Raw genomic sequence first — 19,179 nt, 5'->3', positions numbered from 1 at the left:
GACTTTGTCTCAGATACTGATAAATAAACCCTTGCCAAAGTAGCCTCAGTTGTTTCAAAGACACACCTGGGAAATTACAAAATGTTGCCTTTTCCAGATTGGCCTGGAAGAGTGCCTTTAGGGTATTTTCTTAATTGCTAATTAGTGAAGGAAGGCCTTGTCTCATTCCTGTGGGTCTGTAGTCCTTGCTCAGGTGTCCCATTATAGAAGAAAGGTAAAATTCCAGAGGGAGAAAGCCAGGGAGCCGTCTTCATCTGCGGTCTTTGCTTCAGTTCCTGTTCTGCAGGTTTGTGCTGTGGCTTCCCGTTTACAGGTAGTAAAGTGTTGGAGGAAATAAACCCTTTCCTCTCAAGTTAGCTTTGGTCATAGTGACTGTATTAGTCAGGGTTCCCTAGAGTCACAGAACTTATAGAATATCTCTATATAGTAAGGGAATTTAATGTAATGGCTTACAGTCTGTATCCAACTAACCTAACAATGGACAGTTGTGAATGAGAAGTCCAAAAATCTAGTAGTTGCTCAGTCCCAAGAGGCTAGCTGCTTGACCTGGTCTTCTGTATAAGCTGGAATCCTGCAGAAGTAGGTTCCAACAGATGTGCTGGCTAGTAAACGCAAGCATGCAAAGATATGTGAGTCTTCCTTCTTCCAAAGGCCTCATGTAAGCCTCCAGCAAAAGGTGTTGCCTTGATGAAGGTGCATTGTCCCAGACTGGCCTGGAACTCAGAGAGCTGCTTGCCTCAGTCTCCTGGGATTGAAGATGTGTACTACCATGCATGGCACTAAGGTTTTCAAGGCCACTGTGCCTCAAGGTCCAGGTCAGAAGCCTGTGTCTTCCACCTTCAAGATCTGGATCACCGCTGTGGTCTCCATAACTGGACAGTAAGTCATTCCAAATGTAGTCAAGGTGAGAACAAGGAATAGCCATCGCAGTGTTTATCACAGCAACAGAAACCTAACTACAGAAAGGCCCTAAAAGGGAATAGATCACTCACCTGCCTCAGTCCCTCCCATTGTGACCTTCCCATTGGCTGTCATTATAAAGACCGGTGTCTCCTGAAAGTCTAATTCTCCAAAGTGATGCTCCTACCTTGGACAGATTGCTGGCAGGTCTTGTTAAGATTACCTCCCCCCCCCTTTTGGTCCTACTTGAAGGTAGCCAAGTATTGCTGTGAGTCCAGCCTGCCTTGAAATCAAAGCAGCCTTGTTCCCAGACTGCAATAGCTCCACAGAGCCTTCTGTCCCCAAATGGAGTTCACCTGACAGATCACCCCTGACATATAAGCAGGGTCAAAGCACTGATAAGAGTCAAAGGTCATCTCTAGAGGTGTCTCGGAGCTGGAAATGGGCAGCTGATCTTGTTGATTGGTCATCAGGCCACAAGATGGTAAGGTCTAACTGACATTAGAAACATTAGGAAGAAAGAGTGCCAGTGAGGGACTGGAGGTCAGATGTGACAACAAAGAGAGCCCAAGTAGTGGGAGATGGCAACAATGCTGATGGCAATGGCTGGTAATTCTGAGGCAGTACCACGAGGATCTTAAAGGCTTGGAATGAGGAAAGCACAAACTATACCAGGATTTTAAATCTAGAGGAACTGAAGACATAAAATAGAGCTAAGATCATAAAAGGGGTCAAGGGAACGAGAGTGGTCCAAACATGCCCAGAGAAGCCACTTAGGAGTTGCTTTAGCGAAGAAATATGCACTAAATCTTCATTTATGTCCACAAATATTTTGGTTGTTGTTTGGTTTGAGAATTTTTGCTCTACGTTCTCAAAATGTTGTCTAGTAAGAGCATGTTTTATTGAAGAAATTATGTGGGGCCTCCGCCTTCAGGGTTGAGGATTCCAAGATGACCATTGATGAATTTTTTTCTCTATAATTTTGAAAATATCAACCCACTGCTCTCTCAGATCCCAGCTTTCTGTCTGGTGAAAAACTGGATGAAGAATATATGGTGAAAAAGATGACAAAGTCTCAGCCCCAGAGATGATATTCACTTACACTGCAGTGTCTTGGAAAAGGAGCACTTGGTCAGAGTATCCTGGTGTCAGTGGGAAGCTAACATTTTATTCTTATCTATCTGAATCTAATAAAAAGGTCTGATTTTCTTGAGTGTGGATGGTATAGCTTCTATAAACCAACAGTTGTTACAGAATGTTAGGGTCCAAGTGAAAAGTGAACAATGTAATCCACCAACTAGTATATGAATGTTAGCATGTGCTCGTTAGTTTTTGTCGAATTGACACAAGCTAGAGTAGTTTGGGGAAGTAAAAGGAACCGAATTGAGTGTCGGTAAGGTTACGGGGCATTCTGATTAATGGATGTCATTGGGTATGAGGTCATGGTTGCATATATGCAAACTATAAAGCAAACTAATACACTGTGTATAACCCAGTGAAGGATAACAGTCTGGAATCCTTTCTTGTAATTCATAGGATGCCACCTATCATTATTAAAGTGGAAAGGGTCTTTATTGGGTTTGGATATCTAATATCCAGGAAAAGAACATGATCTTGAACACTGATGTATGTCATGTGGCCCTGTTTTCTGAGGTTGTAGAAAATATGAAGAGTATAGCCTAGCAGAAAGAAGCAGGTCATAGGGGATATAGAGACTACTAACTGGGTGTAACCATCTTCCTCAAGTCTCTACTGATCCGATGGACCCTGACATAGTGAGTATTTCTCCACTTTGGTTTCTTTGATTTGCACTTTTTAGTTTTCGTTTCTGTATTTGCTGGCTTGATTTATGTGTTCCATGTTCTTTCTTATCTTCCATTTTACTTTTTATTAATTCTTAAGTTATGTTTTCTTTTTTTTCTTTTCTTTTTTTTTCTTTCTGAGACAGGGTTTCTCTGTATAGCCCTAGCTGTCCTAGAACTCACTCTGTAAACCAGGCTGGCCTCGAACTCAGAAATCCGCCTGCCTCTGCCTCCCAAGTGCTGGGATTAAAGGCGTGGGCCACCATCGCCCAGCCTAAGTTATGTTTTCTATGTTAGAATATTTTATTGCTTTCATCTCATATGTATGATTATTTTGTCTCTATGTATGTCTGAGTACCACATTCGAGGTGCCTTCTGTGGAGGTCAGAAGAGGGAGTCAGCTTTTCTGGTTCTGGAGTGACAGGCAGTTATGGGCCTCTTATCCCATACCTAGAATTAAAATAATAACATATTCACATAGCATAACTGAGTTGACTAAGAAAACAAACTCTCACTACAACTACCTGTAGTTCCACCTCCGGGGAATCTGATTCCCTCTTCTGACCTGAAAGGTCATATTAATAAAAATTATATAGAAAGATTTATATTACTATGTTAAAAGTTGTACAGCACCCGTGAATGTGCTCCATGGGTGCCTTTAGAGGCTAGAGGTAGAGTGTCTCCTGGAGCTGGGGTTAGGGTAGTTGTGGCCCACCTGCCTGGGTCCTGAGAACCAAATTTACATTCTGCAGGAGTAGCCAAACTTCTGGATCCCAGAGTCAGTTTGTCATCCTGGATAGCATGGGTTCTGGAGTGTCTGTTGTCTTAACAACTTCTTTTGAAGCTGACATTCTTGGTGCCTCTACTCACAGTGCACGCTGAGATCAGGGGGAGAATGCTTGTCCTTCCCAGTGAGTAGCTCTTAGTGTCTAAGGTCCCTTTTTTTGTTGTTGTTCTTTTCATTTGCTGTTGCTCCCTGCCCGCCCAATCTATGTCATATTTTGTGTCTTCTGCCTTGGAAGGAACTTCGTTCTTTCGTTCCCAAGCATTCAAAGCATTTAGCTAGATTGTCTGACATATTTCTGACTTTTTTTCCTTATCTTTTTGATGTAGGAATTTGAGACTATTCATATACCCTGAGGTCTGATATTAAATGTCTTTTTTTTTTAATTTCCTATTGCAAGTTTGGTTCTAGCTATATAAAGGAGGGCCTGATCATGGAGCAGGACCTGGAGAGCTATGACTCTATTGAAAACTTTATCGCTGACTATAAGATGATGATGACCCTGGGTGAAGAAAACTTTTCATTAGTCAAAATGACCTACCATATACCAACAGTAACCTGTGTGGCTATAAAACATCTGAGAAAAGTAAAGAAGTATACCCGGCCTATCACCAGGGAAATCAGCATTATGAAATCCCTTCCCCATCCTAATATTTTCAAGATGTTTCATGTCGTCCAGACAAGAGAGCCCACCTATCTGGTGATGGAGCACACCTCAAAGGGAGACCTACTAGACCGAATCCTGGAATGTGGCTTTTTAGAGGACAGCAAGGCTCTAAGAATGTTTGGCAGTGTAGTATTGCCATGACAATGACATTGTCCACAGAGACATAAAGGCCAGTAACATTTTGATTGATTGCAGGTGAAATGCTAAGCTGTGTGATTTTGGCCTGGCTGCTAAAGTTTTTCCTGGGCAGAAACTGATGGATTTCTGTGGCATGCTGCCCTACTGTGTGTCAGAACTCTTTCAAGCTGAGGAATATGAAGGCTGTCCAGTCAACATCTGGAGTTAAGGAGTCCTCCTCTTTGTCACTGCTTGCTTGCCTTTCCTAGGCAGGTCATTTGTCAAGCTGAGGAGGCAAATCACCGCAGCAAATTTTAGCATCCTTCTCATGTTTCCACCGATATTTTCAGTGTTATAGTTGAAATTCTGATGGCCAATCACAGCAGGAGACCCACCATCCACCAAATCATGATGTGCCCCATGATCAGTGACATCCAGGCAGGTTCACCACCTACATCCACATGGATTTTCCCAGGTTCACGAAGCAGAAGCATTGTCAAGACCCTGAGAGTCATGAGTTATAAGCCTGAGGATATCACTGAGTCTCTGAGAGTCCAAAAATTCAATGAGGTGATGTCAACCTACCTGATTCTACAACACCAGACACCCAGGGGGAATTGCTCCCACCACTAAATGAAAGCCATTAAATGCATGCGGTCAGGCCTGGAAGCGCTTCACTCCTTCCCTGGTTTCCTAAGGGTAGATGAACCTCTTCTCTCCACCTTCACCTTGTTCTCACATTCATCTAAACTGCAGCAGGAGGAGGAGGACAGGAAGACTCCCAGGCAGGGTGTCAGAAGGCATGCTATGTGCTGCCAGGCAAACAGGGCCAGCCCTCTCCAGCTCTCCTACCTGGACTGTCCTATGGCTGATGACCTCATGGGTAGCAGGTTGGAAATCAGTAAGACTTCCTCACAGTCCAAGGTTGTGTTATCTTGTAGCTTGACTACACATGTCCAGTCACTTTGACTTCTATATACCACCTCCCCTAGGGCAGACAAGAATGTGTCCTCCTGCAGTGCCCAACATGATTACTGTGGATCCCTGCTGGCTACTAAGCGTGTAACCCTTGCTGGCTCCTTCTCTGGGGATATCTTGAAAAAAGAGACTCTCATGGAGGAAAACCCCTTCATCCAGGAAGAAGCCATCATTCCTGAAGATACCATCACTAAAGGCTAGCCACAGGACGCACGCCCAGCTTCCCCTCATAACTGGTATCACCTCTGAAAGTGGGTGCAGAAGACAATTATGAGCTGCCTTTGAAACCTGTGCTGCTGCCTGCCACCGCCACAGAGATGTCAAGCCTCCTGTGAGAATCTGGCTCCGAGGAAAGGGGATCATGGAGTCACCCACAGGAGCAGGTAGGTGCATGTCCTCATTCATTTCATCCATACTCCCTCTTGTCCTTTGTCCCCTTGTGGCTGACATATAAACTAACAAACTGTAACTTCAGAAGGACTAATTCCATAGAAACCCCTGAAGTATGTCCTGATGCTTGCTGAGCCATAAGTGGACAGCAGAGATGTTGATCAAAGTGGGGAGAGGAGGAGGTAGGGGTATGCGCAAAGGAGGCAGAAAGTCCTTAGAGGTGCAGTGGGGTGCTTGGCTCCTCAGGGACAGCCCAGTAAGTCCCGTGTGTTTCACAGCTCCAAGAGCGGCCTCCTTCCTTGTGTCCTTTTGCTTTCAAGTCCTGAAGAAGACCAGCCCCAGCTCCATGGTTGGTGGTTTAGTCCCTGGGAGCTCTGGGTGGTCTGATTGGTTGACATTGCTGTTCTTCCTATGGGGAATACTCATGGCCTAAATATGTGAGGACAGACAGACACACATGGTCACACACACAGGAGAGAGAGAGAGAGAGAGAGAGAGAGAGAGAGAGAGAGAGAGAGATCTGTAGTCATGTATGTATCATGCACAAATTAAGTCCTTATAGCACTATCTAGAGTTTTCCAACTTTTTCTCCTACCTTTGGATGGTGGGCTAGAAAGGTGATCAAAGCATTTGAGAACCCTTATTAAAGTACACATTAAAAAAAATCTAAGCTACAAAATATGACATCATTTGAAAGGATGAGGTCTGGCAAGATCTTTCAGTTATTAAAGTGTTTGTTATGTAAGCTATTCTAACTTGAATTTGTACCCTAGGACCCAAAACTTAGCGGGTTTGGGAGTGTTTTTTTGTTTTGCTGTTGTTGTCATTTTCCTTTTTTTAAGCTATGCATGATGGTACTGCCTGCCATCTTAATGCAGGCAAGGAGGCATAGACAAGAGAGTACCTGAAGCTCACTGGCCCGACAATGTAACTGAATTGGTTAGCTTTGGCATCAGTGAGAGTTGCTATTTCAAAAGAAATGAGGTTGAGAGCAATTGAGGAAGATGCATTACAGGCACACATACAGATATGCATACACACATGCAAGTGCACACAAATACACACATACACAAATACATTAACGCCCACATCCCACAATATTGCAAAACATCTGAGCAGATTAAAAATTAGGTACATCAGCCTTAAGGGAGCTAGCTCCGTGTATATGGGTGTTTGCTGTGCAAGCATGAGAACCTGAGTTCAAATCTCCATACAAAAAGCACATATGACTACACACGTGCCTGTAAGCCCAGCCTTTGAGAGCTGCAGACAAGAGTATTGGTGCTTGCGTGCCAGCCTACCTCCAACCTCAGTGAAACACCATGTCAAAGGAATAAGCAGGATAATGATAGAGCAGGACACCTGAACGTCTCCTCCAGTCTGTACGTGCAAACAGATGCCCACACCCACATGTACACAAACACACATGTATGTATACACACACACTTAATAAAAATCAAATATTTTTTTAAATTATAGGAGTCAATGTTAACATAAGCCAAGTAAAAGAGAGGAGCCAATCAAGCAACAGCTCTAGTCTTAGAGTGTCTGCTCAAAATATCATATGGCAGAGCCATCATGGAGGGATTCAGCACCCTTTACCAAAGTGACTCCAGAGAGCTGCTTCAATCCTCCAGCCACGTGAAGAAGTAACGAAAATGCACAGCCCACCAATATAATGTATTGGCTGACTGGCCTGTTCCATTTTGTTGTAACACATGGGTCTAATGTAACAACCCCAAGGCCACAGTGTCATGCTTGCTCACTGAAGCTCAGAAGGCTTGGTGGCAGCTCCTGCTGAGACTAGTTTTCTGTTCTTTGATATCAAGCATGTCTGTGTCATGAGCAATACTCTAATTCACCCTCGTCAGTAGCACACTCAGAGGCTGCATGCAAAACTCCTACCTGTGCTCTGCCTCCTGAGCTGTTCGATAAGATGCAAAATAGTGTCATAACTGAACATCTCACAGTCCTCTGAGTTTCAGATAATGACATTAGTTTGTTAAGGTCAAACATATGATTTCCTTGTTCTTTGTCCTATAAAATGAATAATAGCAATTTCAGATATCCTCATGTTGTGTACCCCATCTACTAAATATAAAGAAGAGACAAATACCCATGTTTTACCTAAGTAACAAGCAAGATGCTTCTGAAAGACCTGATTTTGACAGGAAAGACACCTTTACTATTGGTGACTTTTGAAAGTGTTATGAAAAGAAATATTTGAATATAACAAAAGAATCTTATGTTTTATTTTATTTTATACTATATTTCTAGGTCTCTTTATAATATATTACTTTGACTTCTCTACTGTACCTTAATAAATATGATTTTAAATTGATTTTCCCATACCTCTTCCTTTCCATTGGAAGTTTACTTTGAAGACCTACAAAAACATGAAATCCTTTCAGATGAATATTAAATTTATAAAATAAAACACAAAAAAATGTTTATTTCCTGTCTTAGTCAGGGTTTCTATTCCTGTACAAACATCATGACCAAGAAGCAAGTTGGGGAGGAAAGGGTTTATTCGGCTTACATTTCCATACTGCTTTTGATCACCAAAGGATGCAGGACTGGAACTCAAGCAGGTCAGAAAGCAGGAGCTGATGNAGAAGCCATGGAGGGATGTTCTTTACTGGCTTGCTTCCCCTGGCTTGCTCAGCCTGCTCTCTTATAGAACCAAGACTACCAGCCCAGAGACGGCCCCACCCACAAGGGGCCTCTCCCCCTTGATCACTAATTGAGAAAATGCCCCACAGCTGGATCTCATGGGGGCATTTCCCCAACTAAATCTCCTTTCTCTGTGATAACTCCAGCTGTGTCAAGTTGACACAAAGCTAGTCAGACTCAGTCATACTCAGAAATTCTGGAACCACAATTTATTCCATACTACTCGATGAAAATTACTTTTCATCTCCAAGTAGATTTCAATGAAATAATAGATGATCATAAATTATCATCCTACTTTAGTAAAAGCTACACCTGATAATGTGAGATTTTTTTCTTTCCTTTTTTTTCTTTCTTTTCTTTTTTTGTTTTTTGTTTTTTTTTCAAGACAGGGTTGAGATTTTTCAACTATCTTTAGAAAGTATCTCACAGCCTAAATTCCCAGTTCTCCTTCCTCAGCCTCTTCAATGTTGAGGAAACTTGTAGGAAGCACTTTTATTTTCAAAATCTAAAAAGACATGGACTGGCAGAACAGTTCAGTTGTTAAGTCCCTAAGTTGCAAGTGTGAGGGCCTGAGCTTGATTTGCCAGAAGTTGTGGGGGACAAAATAAATATAGCCAAATGTGGTGGTGTGGTGTGCACTAGGAGTCCAGCACTGGGGAGACAGAAACAGGAGGGTGCCTGGCACTCTTGTCTACCCACTGGCAGAGGGGATGAATAAGACTGTTCCAAAAAGCACCATCCTTTAGGCTGCGCTGGTGTCCAGTTACTGACTCACATAATTTTGCTATATGAACTGAAAATGGTCTGAGATTCAGACAGAGGCAGAGAGATGTACCACCCCTATCATTGGTGCAAAATTAAGTTTTGCAACACAGAATTAGCCATCATCATTTTCAAATCAAGCATGCATTTAAGAACTCATGGGTTCACTTTGTCCAAAATGGTACAGTGTCCCATGAAACAGCTGAAAAAATGTGCAAGATAAAATGTAGGAAATTTAAGAATAAATGGGTATGTTATTTTTCTGGGAGAAGTTCTAGGGGTTATAAAAACATTAAATTTACAAACTGCATTCAGCGTTTCTATATATGTCCTACCAATTCCAGTCACATAAATTAGCAAACACTAAAACTTCCCATGTGTCTTCGGTGAAGTGGAAATAGTTGGAGGAGAACCGGAGTCCTGCTGCTTTTCTTAGCCTATGTTTCTCCAATGGTTTTCACATTTAAATGCTCAACCTATGCAACCTATTAAGGCACACATTATTGAAATAAAGATAGGCTTCATGAACAATAAATGTGTGTGTGTGTGCGTGTGCATGTGTCTATGTGTGTGCGTGTCTGTGTGTCTGTGTGTGTATGAAGATAGACTTGGGTTTTCTATGTAGCCTGTCTATGGCTGTCCTACTAATCCCCGAGGCTGATCAAAATCTTAAGGCAAGCCCCACTTGCCAAAGTTATGAGTGTTGAGAATGTTAGGGATTCACTATCAAACAAAGAGAAAGAAAAAACTTTGAAAAAAAAGAAAAGAAAAGAAAAAACTTTGAAGAAAACAGTCACTGAAGAGAAGAAATTCTCTTCAAAATGTACTTTCATTTACTATAGCATTTTTAAAGAAATGAATATAAATGGCAGATTTTGAAAAAGAAATGTTTAAGCTATTCATTTTTAATCAAATATTAAAATATAGACTTCAAAATCTGTACTCTAAAAAAAGGTCAAGCCAGTAATGATTGGGCAGTGGAGATGAAAGGTAGGAAGGGAGACTCAAGAGTGTGGGGTAGGGTAGGGAGGAAGAGAGGAGAAAGGTGAGAGGAGAAGAGAGGATGGAGGGAGAGGAGGAGATGCCACCATGAACCAGAAGCCCCTGACCAGGAGAAACCTCAAGAAGCAAGGGGTCTCATAGCTGGTGAATAAGTTAGTACAGTGCTAGAACTGACCAATCCAGGCATACAGCTTATAATTATAATATCTGGATTATGTGGGTTTTTAATACCTATTTAATAGGATTGGAGACTCCAGCAACAGGGTTTCAGGGATTGTGCACACTATAGAATCCCATAAAGACATAAAGATAAAAGAATTAACAATTTTACCTGTCTAATTCATCAAGTTCCTTTATCTTTCCTCTCTGGTCTTCTAAAAATTTTGCCAGGTAGTCATTTTTTAAAAGATTTATTTATTTATTATATGTAAGTACACTGTAGCTGTCTTCAGACACTCTAGAAGAGGGCGTCAGATCTTGTTACAGATGGTTATGAGCTACCATGTGGTTGCTGGGATTTGAACTCTCACCAGCCCTAGTCATTGCTTTTTATTAGAGCCAATATAAGTGGTGTGAAGCTATCCTATAAAAAATAATAATTTATAACTCTCACAACTTGATATTTCTCATGTGGAAGACTCAGTGGAGCTCACATCCTTTGAGGTTCTGTGAGCCACATCCTTGACCATCTCATACACAGTGCTCTCACACAGATCCATTCTTCATAAGCCATCAGAGTACATTTGATACCTGTGTCATTTCATTCACAACTTATGTCTTAGTGAACCACTTGAAACAGAATGTCTGCCATGGGTTCCTGATACCACGAGTAAAGTCTACACAGTTTTTTCCATAGCCTGGTGAGAATGCAAATGCTTCTGAAATGCTGTCAACTCCAAGTCACTGAAGCAGGGAATGTTTGCCAAAAAAGCACCGTGTAGAGAGGATAACACATGTCACAGTATTTCTTCCATACTGGACCTATTGTACTCATATTTATACTATTTCTCTAACAAATGAACATGGCATTTATGTTAGATTTCATATTCTGGGAAAATAATATTCTTAGGGATATGAAGGATTAAACCCTGCGCTAGAGATGCAATTTAAGTAATCTCTCAAGGAAAACACTGAAAACTTTTCTACTATGATTTAACTTGGAGAATTGGGCTCTTTTCCTTGCAAATTCTTTACAATAAAGTTGTAATGAAAATCAGCATAAAATGCAGTCAGTTGACAATGCGCCCTGGACAACTTCTCCAATACTTGATTTTACTTTACTTATATTGCATTGTCACTGAAATAAGTATTTAGTTGGAAAGAAATATCAAAGTGAACTATGAGTTTTCATAGGCCAGGCATGGTGGTGAATGTCCGAAAGCCCATCACTTCAGAGGTGAACATGATACAAGTTCAATGTCATTCTCATTACATAACAAGTTCCAGGCCAACCTTGATTGTGTAAGATTCTGTCTCATAAACTAGGGCAAGCCAACTCTGTGGTTGAAAGTCCAGTGTTGTCAGAGCTCTATGAAATGAACTGACATGCTGAGATGGATACCATGTGGATTATACTGACAGGAAGATTCATAATTTAGACAATTGTAATGTAGAAACCCGGTGTCTTATAGATATTTGTTCATGCATTGGAAGTATAAGACAACATGAAATCCTGAAAGGCTGCAGTTAAGAGAGTACCCATAGGGAAATTGTAAGTAATAAGTCTCTTTAGAGTGTTCATCAGGAGAACGAAGGAAGGAGAAAAGTGTTTCAGGGGAGGAAAGCTTGGGAAGAAGGAGTTCCCATCATCTAGAGAAGTCTTAAGTTTGTGAGATTTATAAAACTCACTTCTTACATTTAGCATTTGAGAGATTCTTATGTCAAAGCTGCATCAGGATCCCAATGAAATATTTTAAAGGATATAACAAATAATCTGCGAATCAAAGCTGTGCCTTCTGTTCCTCATTCCTTACAGTGATGTCAGCATAACGGGCCAGCAGTTTGGCTGCCATTGAGGTGTTGTTATGCCAAACAACATAGTGGTGCAGTGCTGTGTTCCCACTGCTGTCCATAGCATTTGGATCAGCACCGTGTTCTAAGAACATGGCCACATATTCTTCATGCTCATACTGTGAAGCCTGTGGGTATTACGTCAAGAAATAGATGGGAAAGATGAGAAAAACAAAAATTCCATCGATTTCACTAATCATTTGCATTTAGCTGACATCATGTTAATTCCTAGAATTCCCACTGAATCTGTGTCACCCTGAAACTGTTGGCTGCTTTCCTAATTAGTGCTGTGCTGTTGTCACTGTCACAGAGTTCAATGTCACAATTCCACTCTATTAGGAGGGCAGCTACATTCGGAGGGCCATGTGCACAGGAAAAGTACAAAATAGTTCTGTGAAAATGAAGAATTCTTTTAAAGAATTTTTACAAAACTAGGTCAAAACCGCACAGTTATTCCTATAATTCTCATTAACGTGGGGCAGCCAGTTCAAAGAAACTTTTTTTGCTTCCAATGTTGGAAACATGGCACATACATTCCTGCATGGGAGGCAAGGACACCATCACTGAGCTGAATGTTAGTTATGTTCCCATTGCTGCGATGAAACAACATAACCAAAGCAACATGGGGAGGAAGATAGAAATGACTCTGACAGCGTCTTTAAACATCCCGCTGAAGCCTCCCAGGCCAGGCCTCCATCCACTGAATTACCCTCAACGTTCTTAACTACCAAGCTCCTCCAGAACAGCTCACCAAACACTGAAAACTCAGTGGCATTTCTTCCACAATATTCCAAAGTCTGTCTGCAACCCTCCCTAAAAAACATGGTCAGCTCTGTCATGGCAATGCCCCTCTAAGCTAGTACCAAGTTGTCATAGTTAGGATTTCCACTATGTGATGAAACACCATGACCAAAACAACTTGGGGGTGAATGGGCTTATTTCACACCCAGTTCCAGATAACAGTTCATCTCTAAAAGCTGTGAGGGTAGGAACTCAAACGGAGAAGCCTGTAGGCAGGAGCTGATTAGGGCAGGCCGTGGAGGAGTGCTGCTTACTGGCTTGCTCTCCATCTCTTCCTGAGCCTGATTTCTCATGGAAACCAGAACCACCAGCCCAGGAATGGCACCACCCAAAAAGGGCAGGTTCCTCTACCATCAATCACTAATTAAGGAAAATGCTGTACAGGATTGCCTACAACCAGATCTTAAGGAGAACTTGTTTCAGTTGAGGTTCCCTCCTCTCAGATGACTTTAGCTGGCTTCAAGTTGACCTAAAACCATCCAGCACAGTTGGCCAAAGTAACCTTTCTAAATTAGAACTGACCTCAATTTGGATTCTAATCCTACTTTAAGTTCTGTTGCTACCCACTGCTTTATTCTCTTCACACCTAGGCCCCTCATACAGAAAAAGGAATCAGAATAAGCTCATCTCACAGGCCATAGTGGGATTATTGAACAAACACACATGCAAAGGATTTAGAGCTATTTCTACCATGAAACTGCTCAGCATTTAGATGCTTTGATATTTTTCTTTAAGACGTGGTCTTGCTACAGAGCTCAGGCTGGTCTTGAATTCACCATGTGTCTCAGGAGCCTTAAACTTGCAATCTTCAGGCTACTGGTACCTGGCATCACAAGTGACCACACTCTGCCTGGCTTATGACACTCTGACAACTTTACACTAGCATCTGGCTTATAACTCAGGATGTATTGAGCTTTATCTGATAGCAGGTTTTAGATTTCATAATTCATAAAGTGTGTAGGAATCATAACCAACTGTGCTTACATTGAATCACAGGTGATATGTTCTAAAGAATTCTGGGAGTTCTAGTCATAATATTTAAATACATTCAAGATGTGAAAAGAGGATATGATAATAACAAATGATATCTGAACATAACTATTTCTTTGATTTCTAAATCTTTAGCTAAAGAAAAAACAGAACTCAAATGAGAAAGTGTGGATAATTTTATTATTTAGATTTATACAATGTGAAGAAATGAGAAGTTTCAGTGAACTAATATTAATTAATTGATAGTAATTTCCGATAGCGGTATAATTTTTCTAAGTAGCTACTCTTTTCCCCCCACCCCACCCCTTTGGTTATTTTGAGACAGGGTTTCTCTGTATAGCCCTGGAGTTCCAGGACAGCCAGGGCTATACAGAGAAACCCTGTCTCGAAAAACCAAAAAAAAAAAAAAAAAAAAAGAAAGAAAGGAAGGAAAGGGGTAAAGTTTCTCTATACTTTCTACTCAGCACAAGAAAATCTGCACAGAAGCTGCTGCCCCCTGTGGTTGAATTAGGTAAAGGCTGGAAGAAGCCGAGGAGGAAGGCAACTCTGTACGAATACCAGCAGTCTCAATTAACCTGGACCCCTGAGATCTCTCAGACACTGGACCACCAACCAGGCAGCATATACCCAGCTGATACGAGGCCCCCAACACATATACAGCAGAGGACTGATGGGTCTGTGTTCAGTCAGAGAAGATGCACCTAACCCTCAAGAAACTGGAGTCCCCAGGGAGTTTAAAGGTCTGGCTTGGTGGGGGTTGGGGTGTGGGGACATTATTGTGGAGTCAGAGAGGGATGTGGGGAGGAGGTATGGGATGTGGAACAGTCAGAAGGTAGACCAGGAGGTGGGAATAAAATCTGGAGTGCAAAAACAAACAAACAAACAAACAAATAACAAGGAAAAGTGTGAGAGGCATTTACAGGCCATAGAGTAAGTATGCTTCTGTCCGTTGGTTGGATGTATCTGCATCTGACTCTCTCAGCAGCTTGTTGGGCCTCTTGGAAAACAGCAATGCTAGGTTCCTGTCTCCCAGATCTCTGGTACTTTATATAGGGTCATCCCAACTCCTACCTCTCGAAGTTGACTGTTTTCATTCTTTCTGTTAGCCCCCAGGGCTTCAGTCCTGTTTTTCCCCAACCCCCAATATCTGATCATGTTCCCCTTTTTGTCTGCCCCTTCTCAGCCAGCTCCCTCCCTTCCTCTGCCCACCATGATTGTTTTCTTTTCCCTTCCAAGTGGGATTGAGGCATCCTCACGTGGGCCCTTTAGCTTGTTAACTTCTTGAATTCTGAGGATTGTATCCTGGTATTCTGTACTTTTTTGGCTAATATCCACTTATTAGTGAGTACATACCATGCATGTCCTTTTGGTATTTAACTCAGTATATTACTTTCTAGTTCCAACCATGTGCCTACAAAATTTATGATGTCCTCATTCTTAATAGCTGAATAATATTCCATTATATAAATGAACCACATTTTCTGTATCCATTCTTCCATTGTGGGACATCTGGGTTGATTCCAGCTTCTGGCTATCACAAATAAGGCTGCTATGAACATAGTGGAACAGGTGCCCCTGTAGCATGGTAGGGCATCTTGGGTACATTCCCAAGAACAGTATAGCTGGGTCTTCAGATAGATCTATTTCTAATTTTCTGAGGAAATGCCAGATTGATTTCCAGAGTGGTTGTACTGGTTAGCAATCTCACCAGCAATGAAGGAATGTTTCTCTTTGTCTACATCCTCGCTAACATGTGCTGTCACTTGAGTTTTTGACCTTAGCCATTCTGATTGGTATAACGTGGAATCTCAGGGTCATTTGATTTGCATTTCCCTGATCACTAAGGACTTTGAACACTTCTTTAAGTGCTTCTTGGTTATTTGAGATTCCTCTGCTGTGAATTCTGTTTAGTTCTATACCTCATTTTTTGATTAGGTTGTTGGTTTGGTGTTTAGCTTCTTGAGTGTCTTTATATATTTTGAATATTAGCTCTCTTCAAATGATACAAATGATCAATGAAACCAAAAGGTGGTTCTATGAGAAAATCAACAAAATAGAAAAATACCTAGCCAAACTACAGTATCCAGATTATCAAAATCAGAAATGAAAATAGAGACATAACAACAGAAACTGAGGAAATTCAAATAATCATCAGATTATACTACAAAAGTCTATACTCAACAAAACTGGAAAATATGAATAATATGGATGATTTTTCTAAACATATATCACATACCAAAGTTAAATCAAGAGCAGGTAAACTTTTGAAACAGGCCCATATACCCTATGGAAATAGAAGAAGTCATTAAAAAACCCTCCCAATCAAAAATTACCCAGGGCCAGATGGCTTCAGTGCAGAATTCTATCAGACCTTCAAAGAAGAGCTAATGTCAACACTCCTCAAACTATTCCATAAAGATAGAAACAGAACGAACACTACTTAACATTCTATGAAGCCACAATTACTTTGATACCTAAACCACACAAGGACCCAATAAAGAAAGAGAACTTTAGACCAATTTCTCTTATGAGCATCAATGCAAAAATATTCAGTAAAATTCTTGCCAACCGAATCCAGGAATACATCAAAACCATCACTCACCATGATCAAATAGGTCTCATCCCAGGGTTGCAAGATTGGTTCAGTATACAAAAATCCATTAACATAATCCACTAAATAAACACACTCAAAAAAAAAATCACATGGTCATCTCACTAGATGCTAAAAAAGCATTTGACAAAATACAACACCCCTTCACATTTAAAGTATTGGAGAGATCAGGAATTCAAGGCCCATACCTAAATATAATAAAAGCAGTATATAGCAAAACAAAAGCCAATATCAAATTAAATGGACAGCTTTTCACTTTTAAAGTTATATTTTCCTGCTCACTATTATGACTGCAGTCATTAAACCTCTTGAAGAAAAACTTGTATAAATGGAAAAGAGAACCTGTATTTGGGATAAACATATTCGATATCATATTTTCAGAAAATTGCAACTAAAATAATGATGTCTAATTATTTTTGTGTATATAATAAACTAATTAATACACCTTCAGTTTTTCATTAACAGCTGTTTTATAAATCTAAAGGGATTAGGTTTTAGGAGAATATATCACTATACAGAACAAATAGGTTATAAGAATTATTACATGTACCATATTCATAAACTGGTTCTTTCCAAGAAACTTCATGTGTTCATAGATGTCATCTTACTGGGATGGCATATTGGATGTGAATTCTTTGCAATGTACAGATTGAGAAAATGAAGAAAACAAACCACTCCATACAAAGGAGCTGAGGGAAAACCAAAGCTACAGTATAGTTTGCAGATGACGAAAAACACAAAGAAATATCAAGGTCAGGTAAGAGTGAAGGGGATGCAGCCTGTGTTGCTCTCCACTGGCCAAGGAGAGCTAAACCTTCCAAAAGATAACCTATGTGATCCTGAATGTCTGCCTTGGGCTACAAGATAAGACCATAGATCCCAGAAGCCTGGAATTCAGCTAGAGATAGCCTTTGAAAATAGAGATAGCCAAGCACCGAGATTACCACGACATCTTAGTGACACAGGTCAACATACCAGTCACCAGCACTGAAAACATTGGCAGCTCCCTCCTAGTCCTAGTTCTTGGGGCTGCTTAGGGAAGCTGACTCTCTCTTTCTCCACTTACCTCCCAGCCTGCCCCTTTCCTCTGTCTCCCAGCCCCAGTCACCTGTCATTCCTGTCTCTGTCACTGGTGCCATTTTTTCCCAAGTATGAGTTATGAGTCTGCGCTCTCCCATGGCAATTTCACCCAGGCTAGCATCGTCCAGCCTTGTGGATCTTTCTGAAGGCTTTTTAGCTTTTGAGCTTTCTGGGGCTAGTAACACTCCAACATGGCCTCCCAGAGCCCGGGAAATACTCCCTCTGGCTGGTGGAGGAGCCAGGGGAAGATTGCCTTAGATTCCAGTAACACAAGAAGTTCTTCACGAAGGAGCTACCCACCCACCCAACCACCTCGCACTCTCTCCTCCCTCTTGGCTCTTGGCCACTCTCAGAATCAACACACTGATATAGATCTGAAAACGGGTCTTGTCACCACTGCCAGCAACACTAGGACGAAGCACCTACAAACAAGCTCAGTAGGATAGAGTCCAGACAGCACAGGTACTCCTGTCAACTGAAGGCCATCCCACTGTTGCCAAACAATGCATCTAAATACAGGCGTGCAGACTCTGACCAATAGGAAAGCCGAGGCCCAAAAGCTGTGGTAGAGGGTCTCGGCAGGCTTGCTGAGCATGCGCAAGACCTGATCTGGAAAATTGGCTTACTAGCTCAACTTAGCATGGCCTTGTCTCTGAGAGGCCAAGCCTTCATTTGGAGACTCCTCAAGCCTGCACTGGTTTAGTCTCCAAAGACACTTTCCTAAAACATGTCAGTCATCCTGCCCTTTGTTTGCCCTTTGTTCTAAGGAAAAACGCCACTGAACCTGGAGTCACCAGGCAAAGTGTCACTTTGGTGACACCAGAAGCAGTGACAAGAGCAACATATTTCTCTTTCTTCCTCTCTACTTAATGGCCAGTAGGTCAAAGAAGAGATAAAGAAAAACATCAAAGACATTCTAGAATTAAATGAAAGTGAAGGTACTACATACCAAAATTTATGGGACACAACGAAATCAGTGCTAAGAGGAAAGATCATAGCATTAAGTGCCTTCATTTAAAAAAATGGAGATTTCTCATAATAGCAATTTAAATGTGCACCTGAAAGTCCGGGGGAGGGGGGGGGAGAAGCAAACACACCTGTTGCAGGAAATATTAAAACATGGACCAGCATGTTCCCGCGCTTGTGGCGCAACTCCCGGGGCCCGGCGGTGTGGTCCTGAGGGCTCTGTCTCTAGTTAGTCCCCCCCCCCCTCCCAGCAACTGATTGCTGTGTTCCCAGCTCTGGTTTGCTTGTCTCTGGAGGCGATAGTTCCCTCTCTGCCTGTAGTAAGTGGACCCACATTTCAGTAACCCAGTAAGTCAAAACTCTTGAAGCCTATAATTAATTAACTGGTTAGATTAATATATCAATAAATTCTCAATACACAAGATGCCAACACAATAATTTCAGAACCAACTGATAATGATAAAATCTGCCCACCTAGATTAGACAAATTATTCCAATATTCTAACCTTTATGATATCATAACTGCCTGTGGCTGGTTAAAGCCACTCTGGTTCACCTCTGCCAACATTTTGACCTTCCTCCTTCTTAGACACTCTCTGCCTCTGCAACTCTTAGCTCCGCCTCCCTTTCCCCTGTCCAATCACAG

At 41.5% G+C, this 19,179-nt stretch overlaps 1 pseudogene; it reads left to right on the top strand.

Moving 5' to 3' along the window:
- The first annotated feature begins 2,660 nt into the window (after window positions 1–2,660).
- Window positions 2,661–4,778, top strand: LOC110334279 (annotated as a pseudogene).
- The last annotated feature ends 14,401 nt before the right edge of the window (window positions 4,779–19,179 follow it).

The sequence above is a fragment of the Mus pahari genome, chromosome 16 (assembly GCF_900095145.1).
Source record: "Mus pahari chromosome 16, PAHARI_EIJ_v1.1, whole genome shotgun sequence".
In the NCBI taxonomy this organism is placed as follows: Eukaryota; Metazoa; Chordata; class Mammalia; order Rodentia; family Muridae; genus Mus; species Mus pahari.
This window is presented reverse-complemented; position numbering and strand designations above follow the sequence as displayed.